Below are 17,500 nucleotides of genomic sequence, written 5' to 3'. Positions count from 1 at the left end.
ATATCACTGCTGTTTAGACTGATCACATTCCCCATCATCCCCAGATCCATCATTCTGGGCAAGCAGTGGTGACCTGAATCTGAGATGCAACTTTAACTTATCTTAAATATCCAATACATATACCTGTGTGCATTTATTTATATAGAGAATTTCCCTTTGAGGTGTGACTTAAAGCATCATTTGCAAGCCAGGGTGTTACAAAGCAAAGGGTTGCCCTCTGCAGAGTTGGAGGTCAAACAACTTCTAATAAGAGGTCTACGTAGCCTAATGGATATCCACTGCGCCAAAGTCAATGTGAGATGTAAAGCCCACGTCCTACCACAACAATGCAAGAATTGTTTATAATTGTATTTGAAAATAAACATTTATTAAGTGCTCTGCAAATGCATGACATTATAAGCAGGGCTTGGATCTCATATGGGAACAGGATATGCTTCTTAAATAGGAGTCGTGTTTATTCCTGATGTTGCAAATATTCTCATGCATGACCTTAATCATAAAAATTCCAGCTTTGTAAACAACTGCACTAAATCTATTTAAAAAAAAAAAAAAAAAAAAAAAAAGGCTCAGGCAAGGAAAACAAATATGTAAATGAACCTCATCAAAGAGAGTTTTATTATCTTAAGTATGACCTCAGTCAAATGGCTTTATATCTTGGAAAATTGTTCAAGTCAAGTATACAATCTACATCCGTACCAATGCTGGGACAAAAACATCTGTCCTTTTTAGACCACATTTGACTGATTTAACTGCAAGGAGTCAAAAAACAAATATTCTCCGAATGTACTGCACCTCTGATTTTATTGATGTGATGAAATAAGGGGTAGGAAAAAAATCACATTTGAATATGAGGAAGGGAAGACATTTTATACCCCACATTATACTCCCTGCTGGCTCTCTGGAGTTATGCCCATGTCCTTGGCTTTCCCACACAACTATTGCAGCACTTAGGAGTACACTGGCTCCCATATATGAGATTACACGACGGACCATATATTGTACGGATCAGATAGCAGAGCTACATGTGATCTCACAGCTAGAGAATATGCATAAGATGTGCTCTAGGGAGGCAGATGGGTAGGGCAAAGACTGATTCTGGATGTTTCTGACCAGGCAAACATATGGACTTAATGTGGAACTGCTCCTGATTGCTCCAGTGAGAACAGAGAAAAGGCCTCGCATAGCCCAGCCTTGCTGTCTTGGAAGCCCTTCTCATTATAAAGAAAATAAATGAATAAATAAACAACTCCTTGACTTGCACTGTTTCCCAAGGGCTGGAATTTGCCACAGTGTCTTTTAGGCTCTGTTTAGTTGGTAGTTGAGTTCAAGAAATGTTGGAACACACATCTTTTGCATACAGTTGATTGACCATATTCTTTAATAGATTTTCCTCAGCAATTGTGGTTTTGTTTTATAAATAGACCATTTCAAAATTTGGATCAATTTAGTGCCAATGTAGCCTAGCTAAAAGGCAAGCTTTGAAAGGATTCTCTCAAATATAAACAATAATATATTTATCTAAAGCATTACCTGTAGCAATAAAAACAATCTAGGCTGTTAGCTTTAGCTTAAAAAATAAACAACAAAATGTTGTTAATGTTAATGTTAATTTCAATATTTCAAGTAGGTCTGCATAATGTTAGTGGATAGACAAACTTCACTTTCTGGTAGCTCATTTGGACATAATGTAAAACAAACCTTTTCTACTGACACTTTAACTCAGAAATTTACAGATTTCCTCAATTTGTGGTGTTTTCTATCATGTTCAATTTCCTGTTTTGCTTTAGAAATGATTAAAGAAAAGCTCAAAATAGATTAATCCAATATAGAAACATTTGTACTATCTATATTGCTTCTTACGTATTAAAAGGTGATACAATAAATGGAGAGTATCTATATATCTACATTGTCTTTGGCATATGCCATGTGTTTTCTATTACTAGCAGTGGGTGGAGTATCTACTTGAAATAAGATTGTAAGGCTTTTTCTAAAATCTTCATGGGAATTTTGTCTTAGAGTTTCTCAGTATTGCATAATGGCAGAAAACACAGAATGAAATTCCAAAGAATCAATCACATGTATTTCATCACATACATCACCAAGTAAACACGTACAGATTCACATAACTCAGTTCATGCTTTCAGAGATCTAATATAAGTCCAGATTAATGTTCAAATACAATGTGTAATATCTCTATCTACAGGGGGGAAAAAAAAAAGTAAGCTAAATGTGATGACAGTGTCCTTTTTACTGCTAACCAGACTTGCTTTGTGAATGGCTGCCATGTATTTCGTTTGCATCTAAAATGTCCATCACGGCAAGCACCCTGCAGTTGTAATTAGTGAAGATGCAGAATGTTATCGAATATCACAACATTTTGACTGTCAGATTGCTCAAGCCGAGGAAAGTTACTTTGTAAAATGAGAGGCTGATGTTGCAGTTGTATTGACTTTTGTGTCATGTTTGTTTCAGTTTACTAGTCAAAACAACTTTCAGAGCTCTTCCTTGTCCAGAAGGTTCAGGCTGCCTTATGAAAATGAAGCTGTCTTGTTTTCTGCTTCATAAATCATTGTCAAGCTGAGCCAGATAACAGAAACAAGTTCAGATTCCAGAATGATTATTCTTAGAGATGATGTATTAAGTATACAGAATACAGCTTGATTTTCATAAGCCATGTTGACTTTGCAGAACTGAGACCAGAAGGGAAAAAAAATTAACAAGCAATTGGAGGTGTGAGAGCTTGCAAAATCCCAGGAGAGAGAGAACAGGGTGGTGGGGAGAATTCCCTTTCTCAGAAGCACCTGAAGTCCTTTCAAAGTTGCCATTTTCCCCTCATCTCTGCCCTCGTGCTTTTTCAATGTCATATATAACCCATTTGGAGAATCCTGTAGGCCTATTTCACTGCACTAGCTAATGTGGTTTTATAACCTTCACTGGGCTTTGCCATCCAGGCTCTAGTCTAAGAGTCTTTCAGAAATTATTCCCCTCACGATCACCAATGAAAATAGCCATTGCTACTGGAAATCTCCCTTCCCTTCTCTTCCCTCTTTATATAATACCCATTTCTTGATGACTCTGCAATCCTCTCATAGTTTTTCGGGTCTCTTTTTGTAATCCAGAGAAATAGAAAGAACACAAATCATCCCTCTATAATTAAATTAGAAAAGTCACAACACTAATAGCATAATGGAGGCAAGGTGAATTCTTGAAATATAGTTGCAAGAAATAGCTTTATCTTGGAAAAATATGAAGAGGGAAATGGCCAGGCCTCTAAGACCTCTGTAGGAACCCATGTAGAGAATGAGAGTAGAAGGGACAAGGTGGTGTGATAACAGCAATTTGGAAATGAAAAGAATGGTTTCACTTTGCAGACGTTTTTACTTCTACGACATTAACATATGATATGAGACCATGAAAGGGCTGTAGGAGGTGGATCTGCACTGAGGTGAAGGGTCTAAAGTTGTCATGCTCTGGAGGGGATAGGATTGAAAACAGCAGTTCCTGTATGTACCACTGTGACAACTATCAAAGAAATGCAGATAACTGGACCTGCTTTCAGGCTGACCGAGTCAAGCTAATTTTTTTTCTCATGTGCCCCAATATTATTGCTTGTTTGTTTTTAGCCACCTGCAGATCAAATACTCCAAAATCAGACACTATAACATCAGAATCCTCACGTGAAGTCTGACACAGTAGCTTGGCTAAGGCTGCTTGGTGAGCTCTATGGCAGAAGAAGAGCTTAAAGTGAAGCCCATCACAAGCTGGAGCCGGCATAGCCCTGAGACAATCCTTCTTGTCTCAACAGACATGCCCTGTTGCTGGCTGCATCACCTCACCAGAAGTTCGTTTTTAACACTAAACATTGTAACAGAAAAAACAAACATAGGAAATTTCAGCTGTGGCTATGAAAAGAAATCATGCTCAGGGCACCCCTCAAACATGTTTCTTCATTCTTTTAACCAAGAAAAGGAAATTAAAATCAAACAAACCTATGTTTAAGGAATGTGAAGGCTGTGAAACAAACCAACAAAAGCCAGGAAATGTTCAAGTTAAGGCTGTGACACTCTGTCCTTCACTCAAGCTGTTCTGACTTATTTTTCCTAAACAGAAGGGGTTGAGATCAGCATGTCACTCTCAGATTTGAATTTCCTGTTGTGCACTGGTATGTGCCTGTGCCTCATTAATGTTATTGGATATTGTTTACTATATTTGTGAATGTGATGAGAGTGCACTCATCTGCATTTAAGTACACCCACATTTCTAAGCATTGTATTCGTGGATAGCATTGCAACTGTCTGAGCTTTTTGCATGCGTTAAGAGTTGTTTTCTTAACAACAATCAGCCCAGAAAGCTTCTGTGTTTTGACAAGCTGGTAGCCATCTCAGAAAGTCACGCTTGTCACCCCAGCGTGCGCAACAGCCTTTGGAAATGTCATAGTGGCTGTAAGGATAGAGATCAAATTCACCTGCTTCAAAACCACCTAAGCAAGAGGGAACTCTTAATTTAAGCAGCACTGGGCTCCAGCAACCCAGATGTGTGTTTCTGCTCCCACTCAGTAGAGGGCAGCAGTAGGTGGAGATGAGGGCTGTTCATGTGCTCTCTCTGCCTAACAAAAGTCTGATTTTTACAGGATATGACAAAAACAATATGAAAAAAAATAAAGTCAAATAAAAGCTACACAAGCTGGCAAGCATATAGATGAGTACACGAGTGAAGAGATGGTTCCCATGCAACTTCAGGAACCAGTTGTACCATCACGTCTCTCCCACCGCATCTGGGATTTCACAAGTCACTGGATGCTCGGTGGATGTGTGGATCATATGCTATTCTTCCTCCAGACACATGAAGAACTGGCGCAAGTCAGAGGCAGGATATCAGACCAAAAAGACCAAATGTCTGGGCCACTATTGTGAGAATAACGTCAATTTAATGTTAGTCTATCATCACCTATTTTGAACTAACCTTTGTCACTGCCTCACTTGTGATCTTGTTTGGAGTCTGAGCACTACGGCACTGCAGCAGCCAGCACTGGCTTCCCCCAGAACAGCTTTAGCACTGTGAACAATAGATTTTAACCTTTGCCACTTTCATTTTTTTTTGGTTTTATTATCAGTCTGTGCTTCCACTACAAACCAAGCGCACAGGGCTTTGAGCTAATTACATTCTGTACATCTGAGCCAACTCTCAGTGCTTCATGCTGACACTCGGATACATCTGGGCCTGATAACAATTACAAATACTCTGGGCATACTTTAAAAAAGAGCTTATGTTACAATGTGAAACAGCGTGTTTTACAGTGCTCATAACGGTCAGATAAATACAATAGCTTCAAATTCCCCTTCCGAGGCTTTAAAAAAAGCGCCTCACAATAATTCATTTAGGAATCAGGAACCCATAAAGAAAGAACCCTTCCCCTCCTCTCCCTGGGTGAGACATGGTAAAATACTTGAACCTAAGAACAGCCCAAATTTTTTGCCACAAGCTAGTGAAAAGAGATGGTAAAGACTGGGAGGTGATTATGGGTGGCACATAGCAGGGCACTTCTGACCATCCCGTTCACTCTCTGTGTCAAACACAGAAGGAGCCTGCAGTGATTTGATTCATAACTTAAATGTTTCAGGTACAGTGAAGTAGAATGAACCAGGACTTGAATTCCATGCTGAGCAGATGTGTGCAGCAGTGGAGATGGGAGGCCCAACCTGCCTGGGTTGCTCCTCCCTCCTCACCTCCTGCACTCATTCAGGGACCTGCTCCTGGAAACAGCAAGGAGCGCAGCTGAAGGCTGTCTCAAAACACAATCCTGGCACTGTGACCCCATTAAGGATAAATAAGGAATAACATTCTTTAAACCTGCTCTCTCAAACACCTGGCACTCCATTTCTTAGTCTTTGCAACACATTGGCTGTCACAGAGATGAAGCAGATGAGAGAAGCACGCGTGGTGGATTGACTTCTCTGCTGGGCCCCTTCAAACCCATTCTAGGGCAACCTGATGGCCGCTTTACGCATTTCCAGGGAGACACAGCAACAGCACCTTCCCTCAGGAGCCACTGCTAGGAGCTGCTAGCAGCAGAACTGGAGCTGGAAACTATTATGAAGATATTTCACTGTGCTTTCTCCAAGTCTTAAGTAGGCGAGGAATGCCTCAGCCTGGGACTTGTATTGCTCAGACAAGGGAGAGGCTTTAAAAAAATTATCTTTAGAAAAACCAAAACCAATAACCCTACAACAACAACAACAAAAGAAAAAAGAAAAAAGAAAAGAAAAAAGAATGATTTAAACTTCTTTAGTGACTGTCTCGCGGGAGTGATACAAGCCGCTCAGGATGCTCTGCCAGTTTACTTTTCTAAAAGAATTGTTAATGCTTTGGAATGATGGACAGAGAAGAATTAAAAGAAAAACAACTCCCCAGGCCAGTTTTTTGCATAGGGCTGTAGCAATTGTCAGTCTCAAAAAGCTCCCAAGCAAGCCCTTATGATAACACACAGCGTATATCAGTAATCATCTGTCTTTTCTCAGTAAACAGTTGTATAGTAATAAAACAGAGTGATACAGCTGACTCTAACCTGGCAAATTTCCCTGCACCTAGTGTTTACATCTCTTTAAGTGTATCTCTGTCATATGGTTACAAGGCTATTTCATGCTCTCAAGTTTAATTCTTTGTAAATATAGCTCTCTTTGTGCGTGTGAGGCGCATGTGTTAATAAATGTTCCATTTGCAGTCATTCCTCTTGCTCAAATGGAAAATTAAGAGTCCTTGATTGAACGGCGTTAGATTGCTGGGAGTCTCCGTTCCCATCTCTGTGGAGTCGTGATGACTGCTTGGGAAGTTTCACACATTCAAATATTCCTGTGAAGGCTAAATCCTGCCTTCTGGTAAGTTGTGGGGAGCCTCTTTTTCTGAGTGTGTTAAAAAATAGGGTTTTTTTTTTCTGGAAAGTTTGCTCCCTGCGTTCTCAGGGGTTATAAAAATGGGAATCATTTTTATTGGCAATCCACTGGAATAGTGCTGAGACAAATGGAAACTTGAAGATAAGGATCCTCAGAGGTGAAAACATACAGCTGTTGGGAATTGCGAAAGAATCCGGCCAATAAAGGAAGTCACTATTTTTCCAGGCCTGAAGTGAGTTATAGGCAGAGACGGGTGTTGTATATTTATGTAAGGCTGCAGCAGGGAGCTCGAGCGACTGTATATTGCTGAAAGAGCATCGTTCACATTCAACCTGAGACAAAAGGTGGAAATGAAGTAACATCCTGACTGAAGAAGGGCTCATGACAGAATAACAACATTTCAGAGAGGGGGGCCCATGCAGTGGTCTGCGAGTAGGCCTTAAAATGAGGAAATGGCGGAGGTGCCTTGTCAGCCTTCAAAAGCATACTCACACACACACATGCACATGGCCAGGTCACTGTCCTTGGGAAGAGGGCATTCACCTTTCACAGAAAAATGTGTACACAGTCATTCACAACCTTCACCAGCACGCCCAGCAAGATTTTGCCAAAAAATGGGAAAATATGTTAACCACAGACATCTACTCAATGTGTGTATACGGGTGTGTTGTTAACAGCTATCATGTTGCGTTCACCACAAAGTGTTTCTTTCTGCCTTGTCGTATCACTAGTGACCCCAGTGAGGAAAGACTTCTGCTGGGCTGAAGCATTGAGGATTTCTCAATCCTTTTTTTTTTATCCCCACTTTTCTCACTCTCTCCCCTCTCCATCATTTTTGCAATGCTTTGTTTGAAGTCGTCTACATCAAAGGCAAGTTGCATTTCTCTGAGCAACAATGAGTAAGCAAAGAATACGCAAGAACCTCTCACTATATTTAAATACATTTTTTGCCATAAATAGATGTCCAAATAACACAAGGACAAATAATTTGCCTTTTCATGACTTCGCAGCTGGGGAAACTAAGGCACACAGATGGTTAATGTAGTTTCTGAGGTCTCAGACGTGTTTGGTGGCACAAAGTAAAGAAGAGGAAGAGGATAAGGAGATCAAGTCCTAATTCACTGCACAATGTCACACCTACAGATGTAACAATGACTTTACACCAAGTCTCACATTTTCTTTACAAAATGTTTGGAGACACATCACAATTTGTTTTGGTTTTTCATATAATGCCCATCAATTTAGTTCAAACTCTGAAGTTCAGATTCTGTATAAACCTTCCACAGATTTTGAGGGGTATAAATTGTATTTTTTAGGTTATATGAAAAGTGGAGCCCCTTTCCTAAAAACACAGAGAAGCTCAGGAATCTGCAGCTGAACCTACTCAGCACATTAAGGTGCTTTTGAAATTATGATTTAGCTTCACACATGGGCCTTGAAAACATCAGGTTTTATCATAGGCTGGTTTTTGTGGTGGGATAAATTGCAGCATCTGGCTCATAGATCAGAACTTCTGTGGCCCAGCTGTAGCTGTCTATATGCAAGGAATTTAGTTTGGAACAACCAGGATGACCAGGTAACTTGTTCAGTCATGCCAACAGAGAAAGACAGGCCCCTTTTAGTGCAAAACCTATGCTTGGCATATAAGCCAGAGATTTAACCTGGATAGTTTAGATGACTACCATGTAGGTAGCTTCATTTGGACAAGAAGAAGTTCCTGTCACTTAGATTTTGCTCAATCCAAAACTTAGTCATTACTTTGCAGGAAAACTGAGGTTCATTTTAGCCATAGATCTCATGTTTATTCCCAGAGTGGAACCACAATCCATCTTCTAACATGCCAGTAGACCTTGTTGCAGTCATTTAAAAGCTTAATTTTGCCTTCGTTGCTTACAAGTTTTAACTGATGCTGAACCTGAATGTTCTTAAGGAGAGAAAACACACCAAAACTAATGTGTAAGTAGAGTCATGTCAATAGATTTGATGTCTTCAGCATGTTACCCAATGATGGCTGTCTTAAATCTCACTGTATTTAGGAGAAGTTCTTCATTCATACTCTGAATCTATGTTCAGGTGGTTTTCTTTTACAGAAAAGATGGAATAGATTTGGAGACCTTACAGAAAGAGACTATTTTCTTTTTTTTTTTTTTTTTACCCTTATATTTTATAAGCATCCAGGAAGCTTCGAACCACAACAGAACAAACAAAACCTGCTGTTCCCAGACAAATGGCCAACTTGCTGTGCCCTGTGGAATTTGGATCCAGTTTAAAACTCCAATGGCAAAAATGAAACTAAACTGAAAAGGTACACCTGGGCTTGGAAGAATATCTTTCAAAGCTATTAAACTTCTGAGTAAGACTACAATAACTGATGTGAAAATGAGAGTCTTTTTTTTTTTTTTCCCTATTTTAACTGTTCCTAAGTGATATTCATAAAATATATTAGCTTATAAGGAAACTGCTGGAGAATATAATAGGAATTAAACTGTTAATTTTCATAGGATTTTAAGGCACTCTTCTAGAAGTACAGCTGAACAACTTCAGGGAATGAATGTTTTTCCTAGAGATCTGGTTTAAGTAACTTGCAGAATTCTATACTTTGGTTAAAGTTGTGTACACTATTTTGTAGAGTTCAAAACTACCTACAGAAATGGTAATTTCTCCCCCTGAAACCTACAGGAATCTTAAATGACTCAAAAATACACCCTAAAGACTAAAATCTATTGTTTTATCATTCAAATAATGTTCATGAATTACAAAACTTTCAGGTCTTATTATCTAATATTTTTGTTGTTATTATTATTGTATTTTATCTGATACCATAAAAATTCACTGATATCAATCAAATTCAGATTAGACACTTGTAGGTGTTGAATGAACACACTTACAAAGGCTTTATAATGCAAAACCTGATTACTACTGGATGGGGAAAAAAAAAAAAAAATCACAGTGCTGTGATTTATTCACTTAAATGCTTAAACTTAAAAATAAGATAAGATAGCCCAACCACATGCAGGTAGCCCACGTAGCCCTCTTGTTAAAATGCCTTTCCATTTAAACACAGATTTTAACCTTTTCACCTTCGCTGCTTACATTTTTCTTTCGTTTTGTTCAAAGCATTTAGGTAAATTAGGATGAGGTCCCTCCATAAAAATGCAAGGGGATCAGTGAAACTTTCATCTCTAATTTATTCATGAAGGAGAGAGGTCTTTCCTGGTCATGCTGTGCATCATCCTGTCAGAATGACTTTCCTTCTTCTTGAGAAGGGATAAAGGGAGATAGAAAAATCAGGGGTTTGGGCTTTCCTACTAATATCCACCAGAAGAAAGAAAACTGTGCGCTGTTTTATTCAGCAGTTATTATACTGCAGCTGAATGTAATATTACATATTACAAGGCCAAGTTTCAATATTAAAGGGACTGAAGTTACTAACGAGTGAAAGCATAAATTATTGATGTAAGGTAACCAGTAGTCTTTTTATACAAAGTTCATGCATAACTTCACAAATATCAGTTGGTAGACTCTCCCACCAACCATAACAGGTATGACAGACAACCTTCTGTCTGAAAGACAGCAGAGGCATGTATGTATTTGGGGGAGGATGCTGCAAGCATGGACGGCATACACCACTCATCTCTGTAAGCACAGATCCTGCTTACTCCAAGCACAGACACATTCACCTTTGATCTCAGCTTTGGAAATTCACTACAATTGAATAAAAGTTTTTATATCAATTATAATAAAAAATAGATTTAATATGAATAATAAACCTGTTTTGTGGCTATTATTCATCACCTTTTCCAAAATCTTCAGTTTTCTGATTGATTTCTTTCACTTATTGTTGTCATAATAACATCCCATTTTGCATCCTGATCTTCTGAAGGGGCAAAAAGGCTTCTAATACAAATGACCTTTATCCCAGCTGATGAATGTACTCCTCTGTGCTCCCCCAGCTTACAAAAATTATCATCCTTTATGCATGCTTTAAAAAGAAAAGGGTGGGGACTGGGAAGCAGAGCAGGATCTGGTATTAGTGCTTTTAGTCGTCAGGAAATTACAAAATGTACACTTGCGGAGTAAGCAATTTTCGCAGTCTGCTGGCACATCCATCTTTTTAATGAGCCTTGCTTATATCCTGACGCCATGTTTCTAGTCACCTACCCTGTTTACATCTTTGGCCCCTTTAATTAAGAGAAGAACCAGTTAAAAGAAAGTAAGAAGAAATATTAATATGATCTGATTAATTCAGCTAGCGGGAGGTTATGGGGTACCAAGGTTATTATAACCTATAAAGGCAACATGAGCAAAGCTGTGTTCATTTGTAATTTTATTAGGCAGAGCAAATTAGTGAGCCCACATGGCAATGACAAAAGACCCCTTCCTATTCTCTCTTACCCCCCACCGAAAGGGCCAGGCGCCTAAAGTTAGGCTCCATATTAGGCAAATGAGAGCTGATAAATCAGCCAACGACTAATGAGAATCTCCAGAGTTGGAGCTGTGCTAATTTGAAAACATTAGCTAGGATTTCTTTTCCCTTTTTTTAGTGTATGTACAAAGTCCAACCAACCCCACACTGCTCCTGTTGTGGGATCAGTAGGGAGAGCACGATAGGGTGGGAGAGGAATCTGTAAGGGGTTAAAGATAAAACATGGCATAAACATATGAGGGGGTGAAGAGGAAACACTGCTAATGCGTAGATCATTAAGAAGAGCATATATCATTGATAATGCAAGGGGGGGATATAATTACACATAATTACATGACACTTACGCAGGAGCCACTTTGAACCCCCAGATAAGAAAATCCAGGCATTTTCCTTGCAGGGTTCTCCTGCAGAGTTCATGCAGAAATGTTCAATCATGGCGATGCCCAGACATTTTCAGAGCTTTCCAGTGCCACATCCCTCATGACGTGAATTCATCAAACTCAGGTAAATCTCCTGCAAAATGTACAGGTGGATCCTGGCTCTGGTGCAGTCCACAGAAATCACTGGTGGAAATCACAGCCAAGCTAAAATATCACGGCATCATCCTGAGGGTACTCAAGTAATACAACCATAAAAAATGAATAGCACTGCCATCTCCAAACGTTCACGTGAGGAAACTGAAGTACCTCAAGATCAGGGAAAAGAATAATGAGTTTTATAATTGTAGCAGAAATGCTAAGTCACGGCCTGAACCATAGATTGAGCACCTGATGAGAAGTCAGGGACAACGCAGGGGAGCTCAGGTGCATGCAGCTTTTGTCCCTTGTTTCTACATCCATGGCTACTACACTTGGATTTATCCTCATTGCTGGAGCCTGGGACTCTGCTACCCCACTGTCATTGCTGTGTTTTCCATCACAACACAATAATGAACTCAGATTCTTTTTGTTCAGTTATTGGTTTCCACCAAAGCTTTTTTAGTACTCCTTCAAACTAAAGGATTAAAAAGCCTTGAATTCTCCAGAAAATCTGGCTAAAAGAAAGTCTAAAATCAAACAACCCCTGAATCTCAGCTATCGAAAGATATCCCGAGCTATAGTCTTACGCTTACCATGGCTACTCATCTATTGCTGTATTGTTACTATATGTACCATTAATTCTAGTGGTATGCCAAGGTGTCACTTTTTATCAAAGACACTCTCTCAGCCGCAAGCCAACTGAGTGAGCAGATGGACCACAGACCATAGGAACTTTCTGTTTAGTGTAAAGTATTAAAAGCAGACAAAAAACAAACTCACTGACAGCAACGAGCTAAAATAGCCACACAAGAAAAACCAACAAAAAAGCAAGAAAATGTTAACATCCTTTAAAAGACAACAAAAAGATATCCCAAATGTTTAAATTCCCGAACTCATAAAACCAAATTGTATGGATTCATAAGAGAATCAGAAGGAGGAATGAAATACGTAACAAGTACCAAAGAATTACCCCCCAAAAGGTGGGGACTTCTTAAGATTAAGACCATCTTTCCAAGAAAAATCAATTTTAAGAACACTGTATTTCACACTTCATTGTTATTGCAGTTTATATAGCAAGCCTAATAATACTGAAAACTATTTTTATGTGTACTTAAATCATCCAATCCTCATTATTTTTCCCATCTAATCCCCAAGTTACTTTTATTAACAAACAGATTATTATAATACAGGTAAGCCACCAGTGGTGGGGCACTGCCAGACTGAGAACTCAAAACTGTCATTAGAATTAAAAGGGGAGTGAAAGAAAATGATGGAAAGGGTTGGGTGAAGAGTTAATAGCCAGATACTGGAACAGATGCGTAAAAGCTTGTTTTATAGTCCCAGCTCTAAGTGCCATTCATATACGAAGGACAAAATCTAAGACAGAGATTAACTTGAACAGCGCAGCATTGCCTGGGACAGTTCTGCAGGCAGCTGTGAAGAACCTGGGATGGGTCAAGTTTTCCTTTGTTTACTTTACGTCATATACAGATGATGCCAGGACCAGAAGAGGAAGCAGATCTCTCTCCCTGTGTTTCTTTATGAGGAAAAAGATCTATAAAAGTGCATCAGGGAGGTAGAGATGTGGCATAGGACATTTTTACCTAAGACAACAGGACATCAACTTTCATAATACTCCAAATGCAAACATAGGAATTTCATGGTCTATAGTCATTTTTTAACATTTCCTGAGAAAGTCTGAATATTTAATAAAATATGAACTGATACAATGAGATGCTGAACACGGTGGACGCAGTCACTTTGTCCCTATTTACCAAACATATAATTAAGCTGTTCTCGCTCCTGAGACAAATTTCATCAACTCTGTTGGTACTACTCTTATTGTAATACATTAAGTAAAAAAAAGTCATTACCAAACCCTGGCATTTTGTTTTAGCTACATGTCTTCATTTGTTCTTTCATATGTGACCTTGGATTTGAGAATTTGTACCTCTAAGACTCTCCTAAGCCATGGTCTATGGCTATAAGGCCCTATTAAGGATAGGAAAGCTCAGCGTGACTGGCAAGTTCAAATCTCTTCTTCACAGCAGTGCCTATAAAAGCCAAAAGGCTCCAAGAATTCAAAGATAGATTTATTGTTCAACTTATATACTCTTACAGAGTCTTTAGCAAATGTTATTAGGTGCAATGGATTTTCAATCACTTATTTTACCGGTGGGTTGAATTACCCCAGTGACTTCCTAGGGTAGACAAAAGATCTGGTTTGGCTCTTTCAAGACAGTATCAAAACCCTATTGCCTCCAACCAAACCCAGAACCCCTCTCTGGAAAAAGAGGATTGTTGTGATTCTATCTCAGCTTCCTGGAGACAAGGTTTGAAAACCATTGCTTTCATTTTTTGTCTTCTGGTTCTCCACACCATCAAATCTCTGGGTGAGACTAGAAAACATCAACATGCCAAAATGAAAGATATCATTTAAAACAATCTGACACTTCAGTGCTGGGCCCCATGCCATTTTAACACAAGCTGGGACATATACTTGAAAACTCAGGAGAAAATTTGTTGTTGGGATATCTTCAAGTCCAATTTTACACTTGGAAGATGAAAGACAAGACTTTTTAAAGGAGTCTAAACAATTTCAGGCTCCAGATTTTAACAGCTTTCAGTGGACCCAACCTTTCTGATAGGGATGCCAGCTGTCATTCTCAATGCAAAGCAATGCTCTGATAGCATAAACCTCTCATCCACTTACTCTCACTTGCTTCCCTTCTTTTTCCATTATCATAGATAGGGTGGTGAAACAAAACAAAAACAAAAAAAAAAAACAAAAAAAAACCAAAAAAACAGCTTCGAGTGTTCTGGTTTGTGGAGGTCACCCTTCCTTCATGAGATGATTTGTTTTCCCCAGAAAAGGACCTGGAAAAAATATTCCCCATGTCCTGCTTTTCAGCTAACGGGGAGAAGGAGGCTGGCACAGTACTTCAAGGCTAGTCTGAAATTAAGGAATATAAACACAGGAGCAAACCCCAGGAATGCTGTTGAATGCCTCTCAAATGGAAACCGTTCCTCTCTCATTCTTCTCTGCTAAATCCAAGAGCAGGCTGATGAAAAATAATCTGAACTGGGTGAAAATCTGTGCAGTGTGTGAACTTTCATACGGAAATAGGTTTGTGGCTATTCATTACCTGTTTATATTTGCAAGGTTAAAAAGTGTAATTGATCGTTCAATAAATTATCACTTTACAGATCAGGTTAGGCTCTTAAACAAACCACGAATCACCATGTTAACATGAGGATATAAATGAGACTTCCACAATAGGATAAACACTGTCCCCCATGTACGGTAGGTGTGGCAATTAGATTATTGATTTTAGGTAAATGTCTTGTTAATTATGCAGGAGGCTTCACTGCTCGTGTTAATTAACTTACTGCTCCTTTGAATCAATACACTGTGGCCACAGGAGAAAAATCTTTCTCCCCCTGGTCTTTGGGGCCAAAAAAGAGTTTTGTTCATCTCCTGTCTTTATACCTCAAATAGTTCCATGAAAACCTGGTTCCGTGCATAAAAAAGCTGAACCAGAGCGTGATCAAAGTGCCACCAAGTGATGATCAAATACTTCAGCCAACAAAAACGAAATTCAGACCTTTCTCAGTGGAAGACAAACCTAATACTCATCCTGTACCAAGTTCTGAACAGTGCAGAGATTATCAGCAGACAAGCCCATGGAGGTTTGTACAAGTCTTTACGAACCTTTCCATGTTCTTGAGAACCTAAGACCCCTCTGTTTCCTTGTTCAAGTTTGTAAGGTCTCTTCCCACTCTTTGCTTTTGTATCTCTTAATGAGAATCCTTCCTATCATGATACTCTTTACCCTATTCTTTTACCTCAAACTCATCTACAGCTTCTTTTTTCAATCTCACTGAAATCTTCACTTTCCACTGAGATTGCCCATTACCCCTTTCTTCTCTTCCCTGCCTCTAGTTTCGCTTTCTAGGCATATGTAAAACGATCAACACCCTCTTATAAACCAATATCCCTGCAGCTGGCAACATTTTCAAATAAATGCATGCTTAAACCCATTTTCAAGCTCAGACCTGAATATCATTTGTATATCTTAAGTACTAATCGCAGCTTCAGATCAAATTTCATACCACTCTTAAGAAGGTCCAATATTGTAGATTTAAATGGGCTGGTTTTTTTCATTTTTGTTATTTTAATAAGCAACTTTGATCCTATACTACCTGATAGAGGTCTCAAACCAGAAAATCCCATGCAGAACTTCCCCAAAATTCTAATGGTGTTATTGGAATTTCTGAGCTCAGAGGAATGCAAGTTTTGTCCACATTAACTCTCGGGATTAGAATGATGTCTATAAGCATAAACTTTCACATGATCACAGCCCAAATCCATATCAAAGCTCCCTGAAAGCAGGTGCATCTGGATGTCTGGTCAAAAGGTCTGTCATTTCCTTTTCAACTGCAATAAATGAAATAAACCAAAACCAGTTTCCTACTTGGCCCTTGGTTGTTTTCCTATTTTCTCCACTTCTCTGGGTGACTTTGCAGTACAAATCCTGTTCATGGTTGTTTCCTTATTCCTCAGTATATTTTGTTAGTGAGTTCCTTGGTGGAGTGTGGAGATGAATCATTGGTACCGTAGCCCTGAAGACACTTAAGCATAACTTTATTCATATCAGCAGACTTGATGCAGTCAATGGAGCTTTTACATGAGTAAAGTTACTCACATGTCTTAAGTGCTTGCAGGATCAGGACCTTAATCTTGTGTTTTATGCTATTCGTTGACCTTGGTCATGTACACATTTATTACTGGTATGAAAAAGTACAAGGTAGAGTGAGTGACATTCCTGACACAGGGAGAGGTTTAACAGGGGGAAAGAAACATGAGTGCTTTTGTAGCTGTTCTAAAAATAACCTTTAAAAAAAAAAAATCTTTGCAAAAGTTTGAGACTAGCTTGCATTGATGTTTACATGAAGCCTGTTATACATAATTTTCCAAAGCTGTTTTCAATCATGCAAATGATTTTTTCCTTTGCAATATGCTAATGCAATCTGATTTATTTCAGTTGTAAAAGTTAATTACAATGTGTTTGTGAGTCCCTAAAGATGATGTATTAAATGTTTATAACCAGGATTATTAAAATGTCCTGTCTCGATTACAGTGCTTCTCTTTCAAACACTAGAACTAATTGTAGCCTTAAATCACAACAACCTCACCGTTAAAATTAACACAAGGGCAACATTGCATAATTTTAATTAATTTTAATTTGACCAAAGCAAATTAATTTTTGTTTTCTAGAAGGACAGCTAAACTCCTTCCCAGTCTGCTTCTGTTAAACTCAGAGTTCATAAACTACTTTTTTTCACATTTGTATCCTTCTAATGATTCCATAGTTGCAAATTTACACTTTAAAACACTCTTTGATTTCACATGCTCTATTTTCACTGGAATTACTGTATTTATGTCTGAAGTCCTTATTAGTGTGCACCCCTCAAAAGAAAAAGAAATAATGGTGCAACATGCAGAATGTCACTGATTTGGCATGCCTGTGCACAGTTCTGAGTCATAGCATAAATACATCAGAGCCCTATGAAGCTTTTAGAGCTTCTGCTCTCCTCACCTGAACACCTCTGAAAGAAGTCTCACAATCTGGTGACCCAAAAAAAAAAAAAAAAAAAAAAAAAAA

Source organism: Centrocercus urophasianus, unplaced genomic scaffold (genome assembly GCF_019232065.1).
Source record: "Centrocercus urophasianus isolate 14NV4802_14NV808 unplaced genomic scaffold, USGS_Curo_1.0 seq_23, whole genome shotgun sequence".
Classification (NCBI taxonomy): Eukaryota; Metazoa; Chordata; class Aves; order Galliformes; family Phasianidae; genus Centrocercus; species Centrocercus urophasianus.
The sequence above is the reverse complement of the archived record's forward strand: the minus strand, read 5'-3'. Positions refer to the sequence as shown.